The sequence below is a fragment of the Macaca nemestrina genome, chromosome 9 (genome assembly GCF_043159975.1).
Source record: "Macaca nemestrina isolate mMacNem1 chromosome 9, mMacNem.hap1, whole genome shotgun sequence".
Taxonomy (NCBI): domain Eukaryota; kingdom Metazoa; phylum Chordata; class Mammalia; order Primates; family Cercopithecidae; genus Macaca; species Macaca nemestrina.
In genome coordinates, this window is record NC_092133.1 from 124,304,487 (window position 1) to 124,331,852 (window position 27,366).

General features: G+C 35.7%; 1 protein-coding gene and 1 long non-coding RNA gene across 5 annotated transcripts in view; one reads left to right on the forward strand and one right to left on the reverse strand.

The window, feature by feature from the left end:
* The window catches only part of LOC105488243 (uncharacterized), a 48,462-nt gene extending 38,971 nt beyond the window's left edge, over positions 1-9,491 (forward strand). Inside the window, exon 5 of the long non-coding RNA XR_011608219.1 lies at positions 9,426-9,491. This is a non-coding gene — a long non-coding RNA (uncharacterized lncRNA). The remainder of the gene's footprint in view (positions 1-9,425) is intronic.
* The window catches only part of LOC105488276 (MAM and LDL receptor class A domain containing 1), a 1,027,522-nt gene that overhangs the window by 243,951 nt on the left and 756,205 nt on the right, over positions 1-27,366 (reverse strand). The window lies entirely within an intron of this gene.

Consider the following 27,366-nt stretch of genomic DNA (forward strand, 5'->3'; position numbering starts at 1 on the left):
CCTCTTTAAATAAAAACACTTTTTTTTTTACCAGAATGTCTTATTTTAATGCTATTAACTGTTATCAAAATCAATATTATAAACTCCCCCCTCCATCCTGCCCCCCACAGTATGCATTAATTTGATACAAAAAGGAAGCTTCTGGTTGTGGCATGCCAACACAAGGTAGAGTCATCTTATTCTGAAAGCTCCTAATATACTTAGCAGCAAGAATACCTCAATCACAGGAAGATGAAATACAAGTGAAATTGGTTGCCATTTCCTGTAAGTTACAGCTAGAGACAAGGGATTCTGAATCTCCACATCCTCATATTCAAAGAACCCTGAAAAACCTCTTTATGAGACATTTATTTCTCAAGATGCCTTTGGAAACATGAATTCGCTTAATAACATTTCTGTAACTTTATTTTCCAAACTGAGATTACAAGTAAAACTTGTTTCATGGTCATGCAGGAAGGCAAAACTAATAAAATAAATGACAGATGCTTTTATTTAGGTAAAATGATAAGTGGTCACTATTATAAAAGAGCTATGACTACATTTAAATTTCAGATACATTTTACCTGGAGGAGTGTGGAAAGCAAGTAAGAACAGAAGAATAGTTATTTTCATTGAAACTGGGAAATATATTATCACATTATTTTAATGAATATGTAATGGGCAGAACTGTAGGCAGGATTGTCCACTGGTTAAGTCTGAAGGCATCGGAGCACTAGACTTTGATTTGCATCCTGACTCTACCACTTATTAGGTATGTGACCTTGGGTAACCTACTTAAATTCTCTAGGACTCTGAAGCAGTAAGAGATAATTATAGTATATACTTCAGCCTCATGGGGTTGTGGTAAAAATTAAATCATCTATGACATGTAAAGTACTTAGAACATAGTTGCAAATTAAGGCTACTCTCCTGAGAAATTTAGAGAACAGATATAAAGATGATTCTATCAGTGGAAATAAGACAACTAATTGCAAGTTATTGATTGAATAACTACTATAGACAAGGTAGCATGTTTTTCATTTGGATGTAGACTGATGTACAAGATAAGACTGGTAAAATACGAAACAAATCCAAAAGAATCTTACAATACAAGATAATAATATGTATTGTTTTAAAGGCAAGCTCTGAGTCAAACTGCCTGAGTTAAAAGCCACATGCTGATACTTATAATCTTTGTGACTTTGGGAAAATTTCTCAATCCCTACTATGTCTCATATTTATCATCTATCAAAAGAGGATAATAATAATAATTTACAGCTCATTCGGATTACTGGGATCATATAATATCAAATATTGATGTAGATCATAAATGCTACATAGTTCAACCAATAAAAGATGGCTTAAATTTGGTGGAGGAGGAAAAACTTCATAAAAGGTGTGTACTAATGGGGGACGACCACCGAAAGACAGGCCATCTTGCAGTCCTTACTTAAGAAGAAGCTTCCAAGGAAACTCAACTATCGTAAGGTAGACAAAGACAAGGATACCAGAGGAAATGTTACCTTCTGACACCTACTGCTATAACAAACAGTAAATACAATCTTAGTCCTAAGGCAGATAAACATAAAAATCTCACACTAATGGCCTTTAAATCTCAGTTTCTTTTACCCAGTATATAGTGTCTACTATCAGCCAAAAATTACAAATCATATCAAAACAATGATACTATGAAGTGTTGATATTAATAAAACCCAGAGTACTTTTGAGGTACAAGAACTCAGTTTGTAAAAGAAGAACATAAGATTTAGAATGAAAAATACAATTTGGAGGAGAATGCAGAGAGTCCTTGATGCTAAACTGAAAGGCAATGAAGAGCCTCTGATCATTTGGAGGACCAGGAGTCACCAATTATAAATATTAATCTTGCATCAGTGTGAAGAGTGGCCTTGTACAGAAGAATACTTCCATTGTAAATGAGCGGTCTTGACATCTACAATAGCCCAGAAGTGAGTATGGATGACAGATGTGAAAATGCAAAGATATGAAAACATATAATCAGCTGAGAAAGAGAGCTGACAGAATTTGAAATCAAGAGAGAATTAACAGTGTTAATAATGATGATGACAATAACAGAAATACTAGGGTCATGAGAAGAAGATGCTTTCTGCAAGGAAGGCAAGTTTACATTTGAATATGTGACTTGGAGATATGAACAATTACCTAGTGTGCAAATGATAGTATGGAACTCAAATGTGGAAATAAGTGATTGATTAGTGGTATTAAATACATATAATAGCAAGAATCAGGTTGCTACAATTTAAAAAACTGTAAAAGTCCTTGAAGAGAACTAGAATATATTCAAGAGGACAGAGACTGCATTTTGTAAAATATCTTTACACTATTTAGATCAATGACCAAGAATGAGTGACCAATGATTATTAGTTGCAGAAATAATATTTTGCAGAAGACAGATTGAAGGGCACCAAGGAAGGTGTGGATAGTGAAGGGGGGGGGGATACAAAGTACATGAGCAATGGTTATTTTTTTATATATATATGTATATTATTTATTATATATACATTATTTAATATATATATCAAAACAATAATCAGAAGAGAATCTAGACTAAGTTTATTTCATTTTTTCTTTTTTGATTAAGGTCAAAGAGAACTATGATGCTTGAAGACAAAAAGTATGATATGGTGATAGAGTAACAGTTTAAGGACAGTCAATGAAATAAATTCAAGGAAGTAACATTTTGGGAAGATAGAAATGGTTAAGTTTAGTGGTTTATTATTTTACTGGGAAATAGAGTCTAAATAAATATATATTTAGGAGATTGTTTTTGGAGAAATTACAGTTTCTAGATGCTTATAAAATGATGAAGTAATTTATCTGAAAAGTTTTCAGATTACATATTCACAGTTTAATCATGCCCTCCAAGATTCCAAATGAATTGATTCACTCACATATTTTTCACTCAATATCATCTCACGGCATTTTGGCATAAACAAAAAATGCAAGCAAGCAAGCATCATTTGGGTCCTGCTTGAAACAGTTGTTAAGTATTCTTGGAAATATTTTAAATAAATATAGACAAATATACCAAAGAATATTTGATTGGGTATCTGATTCAGATGGTACATGTGGATGAATAGAAGGGGTTCATATTTTCAGACCAGCATTGCTTTTTGGCAGCAAAATGAAAGTTACTGTTTATTTGATGCGGTGAATATTCGAAGAAATATTGAGCAGCTATAGATAATCAGGGTTTGTTCTTGTTGTCTAATATCACTAAGGTAAAAAACCTGTCTCAGAGAAAAATAAACATGAAGGACCCTAACCTAAACACTCACTATGGTTTCATAGAGAAACACTTATATTCTAATTATGGTTAACTAGCAAACAATGGCTACCATTTATTCCTTTCCACAGAAAATTTTTAAGAAAACTAAATCTGCAAGACACATTCTGAGGCTTATCAGCCAACAAAGTCACCTGGATTTATTTTTTGACGGTATTGTATGTATGGAGTGGAATACTTGTATTTCTAAAAAGTGAAACAAGACAAGGAGAAAGTAGAAATGACACTGATATACAGGAAGAAAACAGCAACTAGAGTAAGAAGAATAGAAAAAACATACTTACTTGTTTTGAGCCATTTGGTATAGACAAAATGCAATGACAAAGATAATATCAATTGCAGCATTTTTTTATACAAAACAAACCATCAATTACTAACCATTTTTATGTCATCAGTTTTACACATTTTGGGATGTTCTGAGAAATCCACATTAAAGGACAGTGGTCTAAAATTCTCTTTTTTAGTTGTGTCTCCACGAGGCTTTGGTATCAGGATGATACTGGCCTCATAAAATGAGTTAGGCAGGATTCCCTCTTTTTCTGTTGATTGGAATAGTTTCAGAAATAATGGTACCAGCTCCTCCTTGTACCTCTGGTAGAATTTGGCTGTGAATCTCTCTGGTCCTGGACCTTTTTTTGGTTGGTGGGCTATTAATTATTGCCTCAATTTCAGAGCCTGTTATTGGTCTATTCAGGGATTCAACTTCTTCCTGGTTTAGTCTTGGGAGAGTGTAATGTGTCCAGGAATTTATCCATTTCTTCTAGGTTTTCTAGCTTATTTGTGTAGGGGTGTTTATAGTATTCTCTGATGGTAGTTTGTATTTCTGTGGGATTGGTGGTGATATCCCTTTTATTATTTTTTATTGTGTCTATTTGATTCTTCTCTCTTTTCTTCTTTATCAGTCCTGCTAGCAGTCTATCAATTTTGTTTTTCTTTTCAAAGAACCAGTTCCCAGATTCATTGATTGTTTGAAGGGATTTTTGTGTCTCTATCTCCTTCAGTTCTGCTCTGATCTTAGTTACTTCTTGCCTTCTGCTAGCTTTTGAATGTGTTTGCTCTTCCTTCTCTAGTTCTTTTAATTGTGATGTGTCCATTTTAGATCGTTCCTGCTTTCTCTCGTGGGCATTTAGTGTATAAATTTCCCTCTACACACTGCTTTAAATGTGCCCCACAGATTCTGGTATGTTGTATCTTTGTTCTCATTGGTTTCAAATAACATCTGTACTTCTGCCTTCATTTTGTTATGTACCCAGTAGTCATTCAGGAGCAGGTTGTTCAGTTTCCGTGTAGTTGAGTGGTTTTGAGTGAGTTTCTTAATCCTGAGTTCTAGTTTGATTGCACTGTGGTCTGAGAGACAGTTTGTTATAATTTCTGTTTTTCACATTTGCTGAGGAGTGCTTTTAGACCAATATTCCTGATAAACATCGATGCAAAAATCCTCAATAAAATACTGGCAAACCAAATCTAGCAGCACATCAAAAAGCTTATCCACCATGATCAAGTGGGCATCATCCCTGGGATGCAAGGCTGGTTCAACATATGCAAATCAATAAACGGAATGCAGCATATAAACAGAACCAAAGACAAAAACCACATGATTATCTCAATAGATGCAGAAAAGGCCTTTGACAAAATTCAACAGCCCTTCATGCTAAAATCTCTCAATAAATTCAGTATTGATAGAATATATCTCAAAATAATAAAAGCTATTTATGACAAACCCACAGCCAATATCATACTGAATAGGCAAAAACTGGAAGCATTCCCTTTGAAAACTGGCACAAGACAGGGATGCCCTCTCTTACCACTCCTATTCAACATAGTGTTGGAAGTTCTGACCAGGGCAATCAGGCAGGAGAAAGAAATAAAGGGTATTCAATTAGGAAAAGAGGATGCCAAGTTGTCCCTGTTTGCAGATGACATGATTGTATATTTAGAAAACCCCATCATCTCAGCCAAAAATATCCTTCAGCTGATAAGCAACTTCAGCAAAGTCTGAGGATACAAAAACAATGTGTAAAAATCACAAGCATTCCTATACACCAATAACAGACAAACAGAGAGCCAAATCACGAGTGAACTCCCATTCACAATTGCTTCTAAGAGAATAAAATACCTAGGAATCCAACTTACAAGGGATGTGAAGGACCTCTTCAAGGAGAACTACAAACCACTGCTCAGTGAAATAAAAGAGGACATAAACAAATGGAAGAACATTCCATGCTCACGGATAGGAAGACTCAATATCGTGAAAATGGCCATACTGTCCAAGGTAATTTATAGATTAAATGCCATCCCCATTAAGCTACCAATGATTTTCTTCACAGAATTGGAAAAAACTCCTTCAGAGTTCATATGGAACCAAAAAAGAAGCCATATTGCCAAGACAATCCTAAGCCAAAAGAAGAAAGCTGGAGGCATCACACTACCTGACTTTAAACTATACTACACGGCTACAGTAACCAAAACAGCATGGTACTGGTACCAAAACAGAGATATAGACCAATGGAACAGAACAGAGCCCTCAGAAATAATACCACACATCTACAACCATTTGATCTTTGACAAATCTGACAAAAACAAGAAATGGGGAAAATATTCCCTATTTAATAAATGGTGCTGGGAAAACTGGCTAGCCATATGTAGAAAGCTGAAACTGGATCCCTTCCTTACACCTTATATGAAAATTAATTCAAGATGGATTAGAGACTTAAATGTTAGACCTAAAACCATTAAAACCCTAGAAGAAAACCTAGGGAATACCATTCAGGATATAGGCATGGGCAAGAACTTCACGTCTAAAACACCAAAAGCAATGGCAACAAAAGCCAAAACTGACAAATGGGATCTAATTAAACTAAAAGAGCTTCTGCACAGCAAAAGAAACTACCATCAGGGTGAACAGGCAACCTACAGAATGGGAGAAAATTTTTACAATCTACTCATCTGACAAAGGGCTAATATCCAGAACCTACAAAGAACTCAAACAAATTTACAAGAAAAAAACAAACAACCCCATCAAAAAGTGGGCAAAGGATATGAACAGACACTTCTCAAAAGATGACATTTATGCAGCCAACAGACACATGAAAAAATGCTCATCACCACTGGCCATCAGAGAAATGCAAATCAAAACCAAAATGAGATACTATCTCACACCAGTTAGAATGGCAATCATTAAAAAGTCAGGAAACAACAGGTGCTGGAGAGGATGTGGAGAAATAGGAACACTTTTACACTGCTGGTGGGACTGTAAACTAGTTAAACCATGGTGGAAGACAGTGTGGCGATTCCTCAAGGATCTAGAACTGGAAATACCATTTGACTCAGCCATCCCATTAGTGGGTATATACCCAAAAGATTATAAATCATGCTGCTATAAAGACACACGCACACGTATGTTTATTGTGGCACTATTCACAATAGCAAAGACTTGAAACCAATCCAAATATCCATCAATGACAGACTGAATTAAGAAAATGTGGCACTTGTACACCATGGAATACTATGCAGCCATAAAAAAAGGATGAGTTCGTGTCCTTTGTAGGGAAGTGGATGCAGCTGCAAACCATAATTCTCAGCAAAGTAACGCAAGAACAGAAAACCAAACACCGCATGTTCTCACTCATAGGTGGGAATTGAACAATGAGAACACTTGGACTCAGGGTGGGGAACATCACACACTGGGGCCTATTGTGGGGTGTGGGGAGGGGTGAAGGATAGCATTAAGAAATATACCTAATATAAATGATGAGTTAATGGGTGCAGCACACCAACATGGCACATGTATACATATGTAACAAACCTGCACATTGTGCACACGTACCCTAGAACTTAAAGTATAATTAAAAAAAAAAATTTAAAAAAAGGACAGTGGTTACAAATACAGGCTTTTGCTTTAGATACACACGAGTTTCAGTGCTAAGTTCAATAAGTGCCTTCTGTGTAGCTGGGGCAAAGTTAGTAACCCTTTCGGCGCATCAATTTCCTCTTCCGTGAAAGACTCAAGGTTGTTGTGAGGATTAAATGAAAAAGCCTGTTCAGAGCCAAGTGCACGGTGATTGACACTCAGTGAATAGTAGCTACAAAGGGTCACATCAGTTTTGACAACAAGACATGTTCTATTTAGGTGGACATAACAATGATCTACCTTTAGTTATATGTTATTCCTTTAAAAAGTGGTAAACAATAGCAACTGTAAGAACGCCTCTTCATTTGCTTTGTGTGGAAGTAGACCGTTTAATAGTCTTTTGTTCCAAACTAAATAAAAGTATTTACTTAATCATTGAACAAATATAATATTTAGAAAATATCAGAACCAGTTTTTTGTTGTTGTTCGTTTGAGAAGGCACCTTGCTCTGTTGCCCTAGCTAGAGTGCAGTGCTGTGATAACAGCTCATTGCAGCTTCAACCTCCTGTGCTCAAGTAATCTTCTCACTTCAGCTTCCCAAGTAGCTGGGACTACAGATACACACCTGGCTACCTTATTAAAAAAATTGTAGCAACAGGGTCACACGATGTCTCCCAGGTTGGTCTCAAACTCCTGGGCTCAAGTAGTCCTCCTGCCTCCTGCGATGGCCTCCCAAAGTGGTAGGATTACAGGTGTAAGCCTCCGTGCCTACCTAGAACCAAATTATTTTTAAAAGATGATACTAAAGATTTTTCAAAGTATATAATGAGTATAGGAAATATTAGTAATATTCATAACTATTCATTTTATACTAATAGTTTGTCATTTTCCTTGATAAAATCTCCTTTCACCTCATGCTTATATGTTCTGGTGGCATAATAGAAGAAAAGTCAAAGGAAAAGGAAAAATAGGAGGCAACAATAGAAGAAAATGAGAAAAAAACTAATGTTCATAGTGTAGATAAATGCTACTATGCAAAACTTTACTATGCTGAAGAAAAATGTTGACAATGAAAAAAATTAGAATAAGTATATACAGTTTTTAAGTAATGGTAAACATGAAGGGGATATTTCTAGGGCATCCAAAGAAAAGAGACAAAAAGAGAGAAAGCTTTTAAAATAACCCGAGATACATTCATACATCATTAAAAAGTGAGATCTTGCATTACATACACCAAACGACATTATAGGGATAATGCTGTCTAATTCATTGTAAAAGCAAAACAACTAAAGCAAATCAACCTTATGATTAGTGTTGCAATGGCAGTGCTGATGGTCATAATTATCATAGTGGTTGTGAGTGATTCATGCATGGCAATTGCCACTAAAATTGAAACTAATTATGTAGTAAGTCAAAGTTTGTTCCATTTAGGAAGTTTCAGAACATGACTGTTGGTAAAACAACTAAACATTTTATTAAGAAAAGTACCTTTCTGTTGCCAAAGATAATTGCATTTTAGTATTTATGAAAAAACTGTTCACACCATTACCTGAAAATGCAGAGTCTGTAACAATTAATACAAAATTTGGAAATAGAGATCTGGATGATTTTGTATAATTAATTATGAAGGAAACATATGTCATTATAGAGATGTCATTGCATTATCATAAATACTATCTCACAGGTCAGTAAAGACTCTGTAATTTCAAAAAATAATAAAATATCAACTTTGACATTATATAAGAAAAAGAAAAACATATAAAAGATAAAGAAAATATAAAATTAAGAAAGTCATTGGTTTTTCTCTATGGAAATTATAAAACAGAAATGATAATATCTGCACAATAATTCAGAAGACAGTTATTTATGGACATTGAAATTGCTGATATATTGAGATTGCCATGTAAATGTTGTTAAATTAAATTAGCAGGAGGCCATTAGCCTGAGGTTGTCTCTTTGAGTTTCTGCAAAACAAACTACAACCTAACTTAGTATGTACACAAACTATAATAAAACTTAGGAGTATAACAAACAATAGAGCTTCAGCCAGTCATAGGCAGGCAACTAGTCACAACATTCCGAAATAAGGCAGATGCCTAGCAGTATAGCCAATCACGGGATTCCCTAAAGCGCTTCTGTGTTTCACTCATAAAAACTTGCTCAAACTCAGGCAGAGCTCTCTGAACCTTTTCTGGTTCTGAGTGCTACCTGATTTATAAATCATTTCTGCAAAAATAACTCTGCTAAATTTAACTTTGTCTAAATTAACAGTTCGGTGTCAGAAGTGGGATGTGGAGGAAACCTCACATGACCCTCAGAAGTGCCAAGTGATCAAGCAAAGGTACTTGCTGCGTCCATTATGTCCATTGCTCTCTTGCAACAAGTAAAGGTTGTGGGTGAGTTTTCTCTTAGATTTGAGCTCCTCAAATTTGTGTTTTGAGCTCCCTGATTTTATTTCAACAATTATTTGATATGACTGTGCCCAGGCTCATATTGAACCTCACAATAAAACTAGACTGGATCCAATAGCTAAGGTTACTACCTAAAATTGTAAGTTCATCTGTGTCCAAGGTATCTAGAACTCCCCCATCTAGAACACCAGCTGATTTCCTATATAAGAACTATGGACCTAGAATCTTTGTTTTTGTACAGAAATGGGTAAACTTTACCAAAGGTAACTTAGAGTTACATTGGCTACAGTGAGAAAACTCTTTAGAAAAGTCATGATGCATGTCTTTGTATCTATGGGACTAAGAGGTCCACCTTGTGTGTATTTTAAAACCCAAACTGAGAGATTTCAAACTAGAACCTTGTGCCCTGAGATTTCTGCCTTTACTGTAAACTGCCAGGCTATTGGAAAAGAAATTGCCCATATTTTCACCAGCCATCTGATGAATGCACTCACATTGGCCTGGAATGTTTCCCTACTAGAAAAAGTACTTAAGGGCTTGACTCCCAGGACAATAACCAACCAATCCCTCAGATTAAAAAAAGCATATTTCTGTGGTGCGAGTTTCAAGTCAAGCCCCCAAAAGTCTATAGTTTTAATCTATCCAATTGATATTTGTATCTTTTCAGAAAAACGTTTGTCAGAATTAATTGTTTTTTTCTATTCAATCCTGCTTCACCCAGTGGAATTACTCAGTCAACTAAAAAGCCTTATTTTTGTTTTAAGTACTTGCCATGGCCATCTTGTCTTAACTGGGCTTTTAGCTATGTCATTCTTTCTTGGTTTAGGCAGACTACAGTATTTAAGCCATTCTTTCTTGATTTAGGCAGACTACAGTATTTAAGCCTAAAATTTAAGCTCTGTGACTTTAAAATTTAACCCTGACTTCTGTAGGACCTCATAGATATCATTTTAAAATGCAAGAATAGAGAAAATGATAATGATGAAGGAGAAAGAGGAGAAGAGGGAGGAGAAGAAGGGGAAGGAGAAGAGGAAGAACAAAGAAGGAAGAGGAAGGGAGGGAGGGAGGGAGGGAGGAGATGAGGAAGAAGAAGAGTGGTAGGAGGAGGAAGAGTAGGAGGAGGAAAAAGAAGAGGAGGAGGAGGAGGAGGAGGAGATATTTGAAAATTGAACAAATGAAAAAATCTTAAAAGTTTTCCCACAAATATTAGTAGAATATTTAGTCATCTAGGAAAGCAATCTTGTTCCATGTATAAAAAAAACAATTTGACTCCTGATCTTTAATAAATTAGTGAGTTTCATATTATTGTACCTGAAACATGGTTTAACTTTTCAAATAAAAGCTATAAGAAAGGTTTCTGTCTGTCTATATATTTTTGTCTAATTGTCTGTATGTTATGTATGTGTGATATTTTTCTACCACCTTACAGGATTGCCAAAATCGAATTGTAAAAGAGCTCTTTTTAATGATGGCCATTCTAACTGGTGTGAGATGGTATCTCATTGTGGTTTTGATTTGCATTTCTTTGATGGCCAGTGATGATGAGCATTTTTTCATGTGTCTGTTGGCTGTATGAATGTCTTCTTTTGAGAAATGTCTGTTCATATCCTTTGCCCACTTTTTGATGGGGTTGTTTGTTTTTTTTTAAGTCAGGAAACAACAGGTGCTGGAGAGGATGTGGAGAAATAGGAACACTTTTACACTGTTGGTGGGATTGTAAACTAGTTCAACCATTATGGAAAACAGTATGGCGATTCCTCAAGGATCTAGAACTAGATGTACCATACGACCCAGCCATCCCATTACTGGGTATATACCCAAAGGATTATAAATCATGCTGCTATAAAGACACATGCACACACATATGTTTATTGCGGCACTATTCACAATAGCAAAGACTTGGAATCAACCCAAATGTCCATTAGTGACAGATTGGATGAAGAAAATGTGGCACATATACACCATGGAATACTATGCAGCCATCAAAAGGATGAGTTTGTGTCCTTTGTAGGGACATGGATGCAGCTGGAAACCATCATTCTTAGCAAACTATCACAAGAACACAAAACCAAACACCGCATGTTCTCACTCATAGGTGGGAACTGAACAATGAGATCACTTGGACTCGGGAAGGGGAACATCACACACCGGGGCCTATCATGGGGAGGGGGGAGGGGAGAGGGATTGCATTGGGAGTTATACCTGATGTAAATGACGAGTTGATGGGTGCTGACGAGTTGATGGGTGCAGCACAGCAACATGGCACAAGTATACATATGTAACAAACCTGCACGTTATACACATGTACCCTAGAACTTAAAGTATAATAATAAAAAAAAAAATACTACAGAAAAAAAAAAAAGAACTGTAGAAAATACAGGCGATGGAGGAACACGTTAAATAATACCATTAAGAAACAATCAAACAAATCATGATTGTGGAATATTCTATAAGACAGTCGGGCTGGGTTCTTCAAAAAGTCATTGTTGTGGGAAAAACAGTATTGGTGGTGGACTGGTACCAGTCTTGATTAAGAGAATAGACATTATAAGGGCAAAAAAAAAAAAAGAAAAAAAAAAGAGCTCTGTAAAATTGGCTTAAAAAAATGAGCACTTGCGTAAATTAGATATTCCTTAAACTCTTAGAAAGAAACTAACGCAAATTATTTTCAAATTTACATGATCTGGGATACTCTTTGGTAAATAAAAGTTAACTAAAGTGTGTGAGTTTGATTAAAGCAGGTACATCTCCAGATTTTTCAACACTAGATATAATTTAGATGCACAACTTTTTCTACCTAGGTTTATTAGTAAAACAAGCTTATGTTATCTCTATATTTAAAAAATTGTCAGCAAGGAAAATAAATTACGATGATGGCTAGTTGTTTAATGTCTCATCTTCATAAGCAATCCAAGCATAATCATAAAAACAAGTGAATTAAATAGATGTAAGTAATCTAAAATTCCCAGGAGAATGATGTCCTTCCTATACTAGCTGGTTTTAACGTTCTTTTATCATCAAGAAGAGAAAGTTGGCCGGGCGCGGTGGCTCACGCCTGTAATCCCAGCACTTTGGGAGGCCGAGGCAGGCAGATCACGAGGTCAGGAGATTGAGACCATCTGGCTAACACGGTTAAACTCCATCTCTACTAAAAAAATAAATAAATAAATTAGCCAGGCATGGTGGCAGTCGCCTGTAGTGCCAGCTACTCGGGAGGCTGAGGCAGGAGAATGGCATGAACCCGGGAAACGGAGCTTGCAGTGAGCCGAGATCGCACCACTGCACTCCAGCCTGGGCGACAGAGCGAGACTCCGTTCCCGCCCCGGCACTCCCGCCCTGCCGGGAAAAAAAAAAAAAAAAAAGAGGAAGTTGAGGCTAAATCTGTACAAATAACCACTTAAAGTGACCTACTAAAAAAAAACTCTGTAAGGACAGAGATAAAATGTTGCCTCTTCTATAGTTTCTCATTACAGAGACCAAAGGTAGTTTAAACTGTTAGTACACATGTTCTGTCATACCAAAAAAAGTGTACTATGAAAAAGCACATGTTTCTAGAAATTATGATTCATGGATTTGCCAATCTACAGAAAGCTGGTGTGATATACCTCAGTTGCTTGCTTCCTTCCTAGTGTTCCCTGTAAATTAAGGTCACTAAGAGTTCATTATTTGAATTCATACATAAAACTAAAATTACTAGAAATAATGAGAAAAACCATTCTAAATTCAAATATATAAAGATGGCAAGCTATGTTTTTGGTAAGAAAAGCTATAAAGTATAAAGTTGTGTTTTTGTTGTTTGTTAAATAAAAATATATATATATTTCTTTGTCCTAAAGCATAAGAAATGGCTGTTTCAAAATGGGAAAAAGAAAAAGTATAAAACAAAAACTGAATGGATGTAAGGGTGTTGTAGAAGGAATGGACAGATATTTTATGTGTGATCAAACTGGCCGCAATTAGTAGGGAATCATTTTTAAGTCTTCTAAAAAATTAAGGTTTTATATCAAAAGTATGCTGATACAAAACAAGAATTTGATTCTCTGTGTTAAAACAATGAGGTTTACTTGGAGTCTTGGTCTGCTTTTAGTAGAAAATTGTGAAAGGCTTTCCTTTTAGATAATTGATCTAGGAAACAAATATTCTGTATTTTATCAAGATAATTTCCAATGCTTCATGCAGTCTGTAAAGGATCTTTCATTTCTTAAGAAAAGTGAGTTCTGTTTACTAAATGAACTAAGGTTTTTCTTTCCTATAACTATGTACCTTTCTGCATTTGTCTTGAAATATTTTAATTATTACTCTAGCTAAATGAGTAAGTATTGTTTCACAGTGCCATGTAATCCTATTTTAATCAAGTATTTAAAACCTCTTATTTTTCACGACTTCCCAAAATCAAAGTCTAAATTAGGATCTTTTGACTTTGAACTAACTTAGGGAGTTTTCCCACAGGCCATAGAATTATCTCAAAATAATTTTTTTCTTTCTTTCTCTTTATTTAAAGAGAGGTGTAAAACTAATTAGGCTTATCTAACATGTTAAATGGCATGGGAAACACTGTCAAATAAGTGATACTAAACCTTATTAATGTGATACTAAACACATATTAATAACATATCATGTAATATAACAGGTTTCTGATAACTGTAAGATCCCACTATTTGACTAGATAAGAATTCCCAGAATTTTAATGTAGAAACTGATTGGCACCTAAATTGCTAACCCAACATCAAGTAGAAGAAGAATTAATTTGAATGCCAAGGAAATATTGTTGCAGATTTTCGTGGTAAGTCAGCCAATACTGAAATTGTTAAGATACTGTGTTAATTTTGCATTGCTATAAATGAGTACCTTAGGTTGGACAATTTATTTAAAAAAAAAAAAAAAAAGATTTATTTGACTCATGGTTCTGCAGGCTGTATAAGCATGGCACCAGTATCTGTTTGGCTTCTGGTGAGGCCTCGGGAAGCTTATAGTCATGACAGAAGGAGAAAGGGGACCTGCTGTATCACATAGTGAGAAAGGAAGCAAGAGAGTGAAGGGGGAGGTCCCAGATACATTTTTACCAATGAGCTCTCATATGGACTCATTACCAGAGGCGGAGCACCATGCCATTCATGAGGAATCCATCCTCATGACCCAAACAGCTCTCACTAGGTTCCATCTCCAACACTGGGGATTACATTTTAACATGAGATTTGGAGGGGACAAACATACAAACCATATCATATATGCAATTTAAGTGAACACAGTAAGATTGACCCAAGTCAAATTATCTATGACAACCTATTTAATAAACAGTGCTATATACCTGAAATGAAGAAACAAATGTGTTATTTACAAGTAAATTCAATGTTAATTGTACACCCATGGAGGACCCAGATGACTACTTGGTCCTTCCTGAGTCCTTAAATCTTCCATTATTTAAAACTATGCACTCCACGAATCATTATGGAAATTTCAAAATGTCTTAAATTATGAAAAAAAAATCGGAGTGACTAGCCTAAAATTGCTAAAATGATTTGTAAGCATTTTTTGGTTTGTCAAACCCATAATTCTGGGAACACAATCAACTCTTTAGGTGTTACATTTCTACCAATAAACCATTTAAACTTTTACAAATGGATTTCACTCAATTGCCACCTATCCCATTGAAGGGATATCAATGTGTTCTTGTAGTTTGTATGTTTCCTGGTTGGACAGAAGCTTTCCTGTATGGGAAAGTCAATGCTATGACAGTAACTAAGAGATCATTATAAATGTTTTTCTTTTATGGGGTATTCCTGTATTTCCAGTGATGGAGGCACTCATTTCAATGGGCAGATCATCAAACAGTTAAATAAGATATCACAAACACAATGGCATTATGCAAAACTAACTGAATAGACTGGATTGCCTTGGGCAAATGTATTACTGCTGTCCTTGATGGAAATAAGATCCACTCCCCCTGGAAAACACCAATTATGAAATCTTATAAAATAGTCACTGGAAGGCCTTTACCCATAATAATAGAGCTGTCTGTACCTCCCGTTCTTATAAATGACTAAATATTGCCAAGCTTTAATGTGTTATGCCAGAGTATATGTTTACCATGTAAAAAAAAAAAAAAAAGCCCTCTGTGACCCACCAACTGATGATAACCAAATTTTTCATGATCCAGGACACAGAGAATGGGTCTATTGGAAATGACACCAGGGAAAGACTGCCCCTGAGCCCCACTGGAAGGAATGATACCAAGCTCTTTTAAGCAGTCATACTGCAGCAAAACTTTATAACCTTCAGTCTCGGCTCCACATCTCTCAACTCAAGAGGACTCCTCCAAGACTGCACATCTTCTGGAGACCTCAAGGCAAAACTGACCAAGGAGATTTCTCTTCAGAAGAAGATGACATCCTAGATGTGGCCAATTTTCCCCAAACAAGGATCAAAACTTCTCCCCACTCTCATTATGAAAACTTTGTCTTTTTTATTTTTTCTCTGTGTTTCTTTTCTGTTTACAAATGGTAAGATAATGCCAAAATCCAGATTTCACAGTTGATAACTTCTGTAGAAAACCTAACTGCATGTTGACTATGTCATGTTAAACCAGTATCCCTACATGATCTTAGAGATCCTCCATTTCACACTAAAACAAAATTTACTGATATTCCAAATGTGACCATTTTCGCATATTGTAGATTTGGTTCTTCTATAGGGTTAAACTTTTAGATTCACATATTCATATTCCTTGTTTAAAGCTACCAGTAGCCAAAACATATAGTGAGGGTTTTGCAGTTAATTCTGCCAGAAATTAAATAAGAACAACAAAAGATAGTTTGACATTTTGTAGACAAATATATACCCTAATTGTTGATGGCCTCTAACCATGCAATGATTTGATAATAAAGTCCTGGATAAATTTTACTAGTGCTTTCCTACTAGTGACCCTTAAATCACAAGACATCTTAAAGGGAACTGTGGCTGTGGCCCTTGAAGATATATTTTTATTTGTAGAGAATTTAACAATCAGCCATATGCATAGAAATTCCATGTCTCAAAAAGTGGCTAATCTGGGTTAAGGATTTTAATGGCACCACTCACTCCACAATCAATTGGAAACTGATAATTGATCTATACATTTCATTTTTCACTGTAAAATAAATAAGATTTTTCTAGCAGGTGTTAATAGCTGTAAATGAGCATCTTTGGGTAGAACACTCCTTTCCTGGCTGGGCATAAATATAATAAAGTTATGGTTAGAAATCAGTCTCAAATATTAACTGATAGAGCTGACTATACTGCAAACACTATGACTGCCTAGTACATTTCTTTAAGTTCTCTTGATAAGGTTGTTTTAGATAGCAAGATTGCTTTGGACTACCTGTTGGCTGAACAGCAGGGAGTATCTGCAATAGCTAACACCTCTTGCTGCACATGGATACATACATCTGGTATAGAAACTAATTTGCAAGAATTCAACAAACAAGCTATTTGGTTAAAACAAGCAGATTTCTCTTCTGGTTTATTTTTTGATTTATGTGATTTTAATTCATTTGATTTACAGGGCTCCTGCTATGGAGTAAACTTCAGTGTCTTGGTATTATTCTTCTGATAGTCATCATAGTAGTCTCCCTGGTACACTGTATTCTCTCAAGAGCCTTAAATGCTTGTGTGTAGCCATTCACTGTGTATCAAACGGTCTTACTTTGGTTAGAACCACAAAAGCACAAAGAGAACATAATCATTTAGCTGACTCGATGTTGTACCTAGTGAGTTCTATACTGAGACCAAAAATGTCCACTATGATGGTGATAAACAGTAGCATCAGTGCCCAAGGTTTGCATCAATCTCTCAAGATTGAGAGGCTGACCAGAAAAGGGAATTGTCAAAGTAAATAAGCAAGAGGCCATTGCCCTGAAGTCTTCTTTGTACTTTGAGTTCCTAGATAACCAACTGCAACCTAACTAGTACAGAAATAAACCAAAACTAAATTTAGGAGTATAACAGACAAATTTCAGCCAATGAGTCGCAGCCAACTCATCACACCATGCCCAAATGAGGCAGATGCCTAGCTCTAGTCAATCAGATAATTTCCCTACTTTGCTTCTGTTTTTGGCTCATAAAAGCTTGTTGCTCACACTGAAAGGTGGAGCTCTCTGAACCACTTTTGGTTCTGAGTGCTGCCCAATTCATGAATTATTCATTGTGCAAATCAACTCTGCTAAATATAATTTGTCTAACATTCTTTTAATAATGTTTAATTATTAGGATACACTTTGTTAATATACATAATGTAATATAAAGATAATAGACTAGGCTAAATTGTTACAATTATACCACTTTGCTTTTCATTGTTCTGTTTTTCTCCAAAGTACTTTTGGCTTAAAGTGAATTGGATGTCAAATAGACCATCTTTGCCACTTCTTGCTGCAAGTGTGTAAATTTATAAGTAAAAGACTACTCATCTTCAAAGTTATATAGGGACAGCTTTTTTCCTTTTTTTTTTTTTTTTTTTTTTTTTTTGAGACGGAGTCTCACGCTGTTGCCCAGGCTGGAGTGCAGTGGCGCGATCTCGGCTCACTGCAAGCTCCGCCTCCCGGGTTCCCGCCATTCTCCTGCCTCAGCCTCCTGAGTAGCTTTTTTCAATAGTTCTCTAGTCAATTCCAGTGTTTCATTCACTCGGTAGACAAGAAAGCCTTCTTTACCTATGCAGTGTAGTATTAAACAGGGTTGCCAATGAAAACAATGTGAGCCACATATGTAGTTTTAGCATATTTAGTAGCCACATTTTATGAAGTAAAAAAGGTAAGTTTGTAGTAATAATTTATTTAATCTAATATATCCAAAATGTTATAATTTTAACATATACTCAATGTACAACTTACTAGTACAATATTTTATATTCTTCGTTTGTTACCACATATTTGAAATCCAGTTTGTAATTTACACATAGAGCACATCTCAATTTTTACAGGCCACATTTCAAGGGCTCAATAGTTCCATGTAACTATCTGCTATCACATTGGACGGTGTAGGTTCAGAAGAAAGTGTTTTGAGTCAGAAAATCTGGTATTACAATCTACCTGCTCAGTCATCCATGTAACATGGTAAAGGTTTTTAACCTTTCTAAAAAAATAATATGTTTTACATCACAGTGTTTTAAAAATACTAAATGTGACAACATATATAAATTCTTTTTCTCACAGTTTCTGACTCTCAGGAAACATTTAATAAATGTTAGTTCTCTTCCTATAAATCATTCTGAAATTTCTCATTGTGTTTGAAAAAAACTGTTTTGTTTATTCAGCATACATCACACATCCATCCATCCATCCACAACTCTTTGGAAAACTAAAAACACTAATGAAAGCATCTTTATTGCAGTAGTTACATGTAACATCTTATTTAACTCACTCTTCTTCCCCCACTATCATCCAGAAACTCCTACTTTTCTTTTGTTTCCTATAGCACTTATCAACAACCAACAAACTATATAAATATGTGATTGATAATGCTTCATATTGACTTTCTTTCCCCCTTTGCTACAATGTCAGTCACATGATGGCAGAGATTCTTCTCTGATTTATTCAACAGATATTTCAAGTACCTAGAAGAGTGCCTCAAAAAATGGACTTCAAGAAATATTTCTTGGATGAATGAATGATTGAAGAAACATTTTTTTAATCATGCCAATGTACATTATTTTACTTTTGTGTCACCCACCTGTGAAAACGCCTCCATTTATTCACATACGTTTTCAATGTGGTGACTGAAGCATCACAGAAATCCCAGATGTTTCACTTTAACACTCTCAGGATTTATTGTTATCATGACTATTCATAGTAGTTAACTCCTCTTGAGTATCCAAACACTAACCAGTATTAAACAGAAATTTGTTCCGAATTGGCATCACAATAAATTCCAATGTATTGTTTAAAAATCATATTAAATTAAAGAAGAATTTATGTATCACATTCTTTGTTACGTTTCAATACAACTTGAAAACCTAGTGAAGAGATACTATTATTTCTTGTCTTCTATCTGGTGTACAACTCCCCTGATATTTTCTAAATAATCAGTTCTAATTCCACACTAGGTTTCATATTGTTAGGTTTTTTCACTAGATTTGATCGCATTCATACTTTGTGGGAACCATTTTTCTAAACACCTTTATTTTGAAAATTTTTACATTTATACCAAAGTAGAAATAATAGACTAAAAAAAATAACTAATCCTACCTACCCAAAACCCAGCTTTAACCATCTTCAACCCATGGTAATATCATTTGGATATTGGTTCCTGCCTAAATCTCATGCTTAACTGAAATCCCCATTGCTGGAGTTGGGGCCTGGTGAGAGGTGACTGGATCATGGCGGAAGAATCCTCTCTCATGGCTCAGTGCTCTCTTTGTGAGTTCTCTGGAGATCTGGTCATTTAAAAGTGTGTGGCACCTCCTCTCCCCACCACTCTCTTGCTCCTGCTTTCACCATGCAATGTGCCTGCTCCCCCTTCACCATCTGCCATAATTGCAAGCTTCCTGAGGCCTTCCCAGAAGCCAAGCAGGTGTTGGCACTATTCTTCCTGTAAAGGCTGTAGAACTATGAGTCAACTAAATCTCTTTATCAATTACCCCGTCTCAGGTACTTCTTTATAGCAATGCAAGGATGGCCTAATATACATGGTCCATCTTGCTTTGTCTCTATTTCCACCCACATTTTCAATACTACAAAATTATTTGAAAGCAAGCCTGGTATCAAATTGCACCATCTTTAAATACTTCAGTATATATTTTTATCAGATAATGACTTCTTATTAGTAGCATATTACAGTTAACAACACTTATAATATCTAACCAACAGAAAATATATTTTATGTTAATATTTACTTAAATATATACACACATTTGCATTGGAATATACATGTATATATGGGAATACATATATATAGGTGATATATATATCACCAATATTTAAATATCATGATAAAAATGGTTGCACTTGTATGGTACACTGGTGTCATTAGATAAGTATGATTGATGCTGACTTCCAAATCAATGCCTTCTACAGGTGCATCTGATTGATAGTTTTCATCCTAAGTACACAAGAAGTTGAATGAGATTGGGCTCATATATCTGGATAATAAACCCAGTGACAGTTCTCTAAAGAGCAATGAGCAATATGATTTTTGTCCATTGTGCTGAGTTCTATTTCTTCCAGGGATAACTGTTTTTTTCACATCCTCTACTTTCTCTTTCATGACATTAGTTGTCTTCAAATGTGTGGTGATTCTTGGTTGTTTATTTAAGCTCATCAATGAAAGTCTTTGTTGCTTAGGACACAATAATGGATTTCAATAGTCAAAATAAATAACTGTTTTCCCAACAGACTTCTTTGAATGGGGGATGAACAGCAGGTGCTTTGGATGTAGGTTGAGCATGCAGGCAAGCACGCTTCCCTGTAGGGCAGGCGTTCTCATCCTTCACCACACACTAGAATCCCATGTGGAATTCTTAAAAATCTTCATGCTCAGCCTACAGCATAGACCAATTAAATCAGAATCTTTGTGGGTGGGACCCAGCTATTAGTACTTTCATTAAGTCCCTAGATGATTTGAATATGCAGCCAAGGTTCAAAACCACTCCCTATTGTGATGATACTGTGTAACCCCAACTATGACATTGACTAATTTTCAGGCTATAATTATCTCATGATTATCTTTCAACAGGCAGATGTCCAAATTTCTTTAGACTGCCCTTCCCTGACTTAATCCTGAGAAGAAAAGCAATTTAAGCGAGCGGTTGTGTTTGGAAGCAGTGATCATTGGTGGGAAACTTGAGAAGCGGGGCCAACTTCACAATTCCTCCAAGTGGTCTGAGTGAGCTCCCCTGCAGAGTTCTTCGCAACCTTTCTTAGCATTTTTATTGGTTTGCTAGCGCTGCCACAACAAAATGCCAGAGGCTTAGTGACTTAAATGACAGAAATTTATTTCCTCACAGTTCTGAAGGCTGGAAGTCCAAGACCAAGGTGCCCAGAGATTTGATTTCTCATGAGGCTCTTTCCTTGGCTTGCAATGACTGTCTTCTCTCTGTGTCCTTACCTGGCTTTTCTTCTGTACTTCCTGGTGTTTCTCCTTCATTTTATGAGGACAACCGTCCTATTGAATTAGGACTCTTATGACCCCATTTAACCTTAATTACCTATTTAAAGATAGTTTATCTCCAAATAGTCACACTAGGATTAGCACTTCAACATATGAATTCTGGAGGAAGGCGGCACAATTCAGTCCTTGGATGTTAGGATATCTGTATATATGTGTAGCTTCTTTGGGAAGACCTAGAGTGAACTATTTTTCCTTAACTTAGCATTTCTGATGTTCTTCCTCCATTCACTCTGATCCCATTTGCCTTTTTCCTGTTCCTCCTCCTATTCCTGTTCCTCTCCCTATTCCTCCTCCTCTGCCTCTTTCTCCTTCTTTTCCCCCCACCCAGCTCCTCCCCCATCTTCTCCTTCTTTTTCCTGGAATGCTTCAAAAATTTCTTGTCCAACAGTTTAATCTTTAAAATATGTGTTACAATAGAGTCATTATATGTTTCTGTATGTGTGTGTATGTGTCTGTGCACGAGTGTGTGTGCAAGTATGTCTTTAAGTGTATGCGTGTGTTTAAGTGCATGTGAGTAAGATCAAAGTGGGTCTAAGAATAATGGTCTGGGAATCATGTGAGCGAGGGCTGGCTTTTTTATATCCAACTCCATATCCCTGTCCAGCCTTCCCAAGCAAATGAATATAGGAGTCTCCCTCTACTCGATCAGAGACCAGGGTGATATAAATCTAGAGTGAAATCGAGGTTTAGTGGCCCTGAATATGAAGGTTAAGGGGATTCAGGTAGAGTTATATATAAGGAAGGAACATACTACAGTGATGTCCTGGAAAAGGGCTTGGATTAGGATCCATACACCAGGGTTTCCACTCTGGCTTTGTTACTCATTTTACAGGTTGATAAAAATCATTTAATATCTGTGTTCCTCATCTCTGATATCAGAATGATAATGTCTGTCCTATCTGCCCATAGGAAGTACAGTTATCATCTGCGTTACCTGCAGGACACTATCAACCAAATATCAAATTGAGTTGTATTTATTGAATACTATATGTCTTAAATTGCTATTATACATGAGAGCATTAACTTGCTAAGATTATTTGGGGATATTTTTTGATCTTGAGTGGTTAGTATAGAAATGCACGATAGTAAGCATGTATGCTATATCAGTCAGCATATTTGATTCCTCAGTTACTTACCAAACATTTAGTTAATTCATATTCTCAGTTCCCAACACAATGAATGGTACTCAGGCACCATTCATTTCCATGGTACCAGGCACTCAGGAAATGCTTAATGCATTAAGTAATCCAAAATACTTCACTGTCAATAAATATAGTAGGGGATAGTTCCAAGTAACCTACAAAAGTATCAGGTGCAATTCAGACATTTAAATGCTAGAGGAGACGTAACAATAGCAAAACATGTGACACTTGTCTTACTAGAGTTGATAGTCTAATTGTGGAGATGGCCAATTATATCATTAAAGAGAGCATAAAGTTATGAAGGGAAAAAAAGAGACAGCAGCAGCTTTGTGCCTTACGCCTTCATTAATTCATGCTACATAAATGTCAATCTTGCCATTCAATCTTGTATACATTAAGTCTAAACAGTATTCATGTGTAGACCAGAGAGTGGATTGATGTTTGTAGTTTCTCTCTCCAGCTTCGCCAATGTCTCCAAAAAGGCTCATAAATAGCCCTGTGATGGGCATCGAAAATGGCCCCCTTATATATCTAATTCTTTGTCTTGATAACAATAAGTGCAAAACTCCATAAATACGATTTTAATTAACAACTATGTTGTGATGCTTAGAAATAGATCATAGGCTCATTGAATTTGTTGGCCTTCTCATAAAGAATTTTGTTTTTCCCAGAGGGTCAAAATTAATTAATTTTTCCTTACAATTTATTCAGCATCCCATTATCTCAGAGATGCCTAAACAGTCTCACTCAGCCGTATTAGTGTATCAAGAATGATATAATCAGGCTGCTTTGAAGTCAGCACTCTGTAAAAATACTGTCTCAAGTAGTGATTAATAAGGAGGATAATAAAGTGTTCTGTCAATAGTTCTGTCAGAATTATTGCTTTTTTTAAAATCTGCGGACAACATTGCTTATATATAACATTACATAAACAACCAGATTCAAAATTTGCATGTGGTCTTTAATGAACATACATAAGCTCTAAAAGTTCAAAAAAGAAAAATTAATACTCTTATTAATAGTCTTTAATGTTTCCATTAAAAGGTATCCATTGATCACTCGCGTTTTTCTTTTTGAACAACAGATGTAAACTTTCTCATATCTATTGACTATACTTTAATCTTGTTCTCAACTGAGCCTGCAGTTTTTTTTATCTTTAGTATTATTGTAGCAGAAGACATGCTAGTAGTTTTCAAATACTGTCTTAGCATAAGGGAATATTGTGGCAGATAATATCTAACGAACTCACAGGCATTTGTGTCCACATGTTATTATCTAGATCTAAGCAGAATAAATGAAAATTGGCTTGTTTCTCATATTTTCTCAAAAAATCCCATATACTCAACTTTGGGAATTACAGAAGTAAAAAAGTTCCATCTAAATGTCAATTCGTTGTTGTGATATTTATCATAATGGAGAAAATAATGTTTATAATTAGATTTTGTAAATTTTGATATATTCAAAAAGTAAAATACTCTAAAACTATGCTGTACAAGATATTTCACTACATATAACCTTGTTTACACTATATTTTTAGAATTACAAAATCAACTAGAAACTATTTCTCTTTGAAAATGCATACATTAAGAAAGAATGGGAGTATGAACAAACATGAAGCTTATTGATGGCTTTATCATTACTCTGAGGTTACTAGAAAAGTTTTTTCTGCTTATTTATATTCCAAAAATTTTAGAAAAACTATATTATTTAGTAATGTAAAATTGATAAACAGAAACATTGAAGAAAAAGTAAATATTAAAAGGACAAGCAACAGTTCAGACCTTTCAAGTGGCAAACCTTAATATATTCACCACATTTTTCACAAGCGCACAAATGTGCTACCACCATGTATGTTGGATTTTCTTTTCAGGTACAATTCCTGTTATTTGCTTCTTATTTTGTTCTTTTTTTTGAGACAGAGTCTTGCCAGAGTGCAATGGAGTAAACACGACACTGCAGCCTCAACCTCATGGGCTCAAGCCATCCTCCTGCCTCAGCCTCCCGAGTAGTAGGGACAAGAGGCATGCCACCACACCTGGCTACTTTTTTATTTTTGTAGAGATAGGGTTTCACCATGTTGCCCAGGCTGGTCTCAAACTGCTGGGCTCAAGCAATCCTCCTGCCTCACCTTCCCAAAGGGCTGGGATTACAGGCATGAGCCACTGTGCCCAGCCTTGTTTGTTTTTATATTGAGTATATTTCTTCCTCTTCTCCACTTTAACCCTGTCACCCATTCAAGTAATCTATGTTAATAAACAAGTATGTATCCTTTTATACTCTCCTCCATGGCTACAGTCATTCACAGAAATATCTATGCACAGATTTATACATATGCACAATAAGGGGGTACTAGCTGTCTGCTTTAGAAAAACTAGATCACCTTATCTTAATGTTTTGCATAGCGCTTTACTCCTTCAACACTATCATTTGGAAATCCTTTCAAATCGACTATACATGACTAAATTCTTTTTAGTGTCAGCATAATATTGCATGTTGTAGATTTTACAAGTTACCTTGGCTTCTAGGCTGTTTCTCTGGGTTCTCAACAGGGGCAATTTCTAAAGACATTTTGGCTTTATTATGATTAGAAAGAGGAGTGCTTCTGACAGCTAGTTGGTAGAGGCCTCAAGTGCTGCTAAACATCTTACAATTGCACAGGTCAAACCCCTAATTAATTAGATTGCCCCAAATGTCATTAGCAACTGGGTTGAGACACCTTCCAAACACAGGTTGAACGAGCTCTGGAACATTCTTTCTTTAGGTAACCACAGGTCACTTCCTCACAGCTCCTTCAGGTCTCTTGTTGAATGGCATTTCTATGCAGGGTCTAATTTGACCAGCCTATTTACATGGCCATCCTCCCAACTCCAAGGCACACACCTACCTACTGTCTTTCACACTCCTATGTACTCTATTCCTTCCCTTTTCTCCCCTTAACTTCTAATACGCCATCTAATTTATTTATTTATTATGTTTACCCATTATCTTTTCCTCCTTCTGTAACGTAAGCTCTACTGTGACAGGGATTTATGCCTGTTTTATTCACTGATGCATCCACAGGACCTGGCCAAGTGCCTGGCATTTGATAAATAGCTAAGTGAATGAAGGAAGGAACACATAAATGATCATATAATAGACATTCATTTATTTCCCATTATTTCTGCTAAAAGCAATGCTGACGTAAATATCCTCATATAAGTCATTATGTGTCGGCCCTTCTAGGTGCAAGAGGCCAAAATGCTTTCTAAATTGGGTTTAGAAGCTGACTTCCAGGTTTAAAAGTTGACTTCTATGTCAAAGAGGCCAAAATCCTTTCTAAATTGGGTTTCGGAGGTTTTAAAATATTCTGCTCTCAATTACACACAGTTTACTCTGTTTTCTTGCAAGGATTTTCTTGTTTTTATTTGTTACATTTAAGCCTTTATCTAGATTGTATTGCTGCATATGATATAAAACTTGGATTTAATTTTAAGTCCTTCCAGGTGGATAACCAGATATGCCAGCACCATCCTGTATCATCCACCTTTTTCCTACTATTTTAAATATCTACCTTTGTTATATACTAAATCCTTATAATTACTGACCTTAGTTTCTTGATTCTTTATCCTGTTCAACTTATAATCTAGTATACATTAACTTCATGTTTTTAAGGGAAACAAAAACTTGGGAAAGGAAAGGGAGATACAACATGACAAGTCAAAAGGAGTTAGAATATTCAATTTAAAGATTAATTCTACCAGACATAAAAAGAAGATCTGGTGACAATTCTACTATTCTAAAAATTTGAGGAGGAGGGATTCCTCCCTAACTCATTCTACGAAGCCAGCATTACCCTGATACTAAAATCTGGCAAACCCACAGTGAAAAAAGAAAACTACAGGCTAATATCCCTGATAAACACAGACATAAAAAATCCTCAACAAAATACTAGCAAACCAAATCCAGCATCATATCAAAAAGTTAATTCACCACAATCCAGTAGGGTTCATTCCTAAGATGCAAGGTTGGTTCAACATATGCAAATCAGTACATGTGATTCACCATATAAAACGAATTAGGGAAAAATCTTTAAAACAAGAGTGAACGCCCATATTGTAATTAAATAGCATGATACATTCAATCAGCCTGAAACATACAAATAATAAAATTAATGTGCTCTTTTCCCTAGTCATATAATGGCTAGGACAATCTTTTGAAAGTTACTTAAATTTCACGTAATCTTGTTCTTTTCTACTGTGCATATGTTTCAACTGTTTTGAAGAATATGGTATTGATTAGGGTCCTCCTAAGAAACAGAATCAATAGGATATCTGTACATCTAGAAAGAGATTTATTATAAGGAATTGGCTTATGAAGTTATGAAGGCTGCCAAGTCCAATATCTGCAGGGTGGACTGTCAGGCTGGAAAACCATGAAAACCTATGGTGCAGATGAAATCTGAAGACATTCTCTTGGGGATCCTTCTTGCTGCATAGGCTGGTGTTTTGTTTTGTTTTGTTTTTCTATTCAGGCCTTCAGCTGATT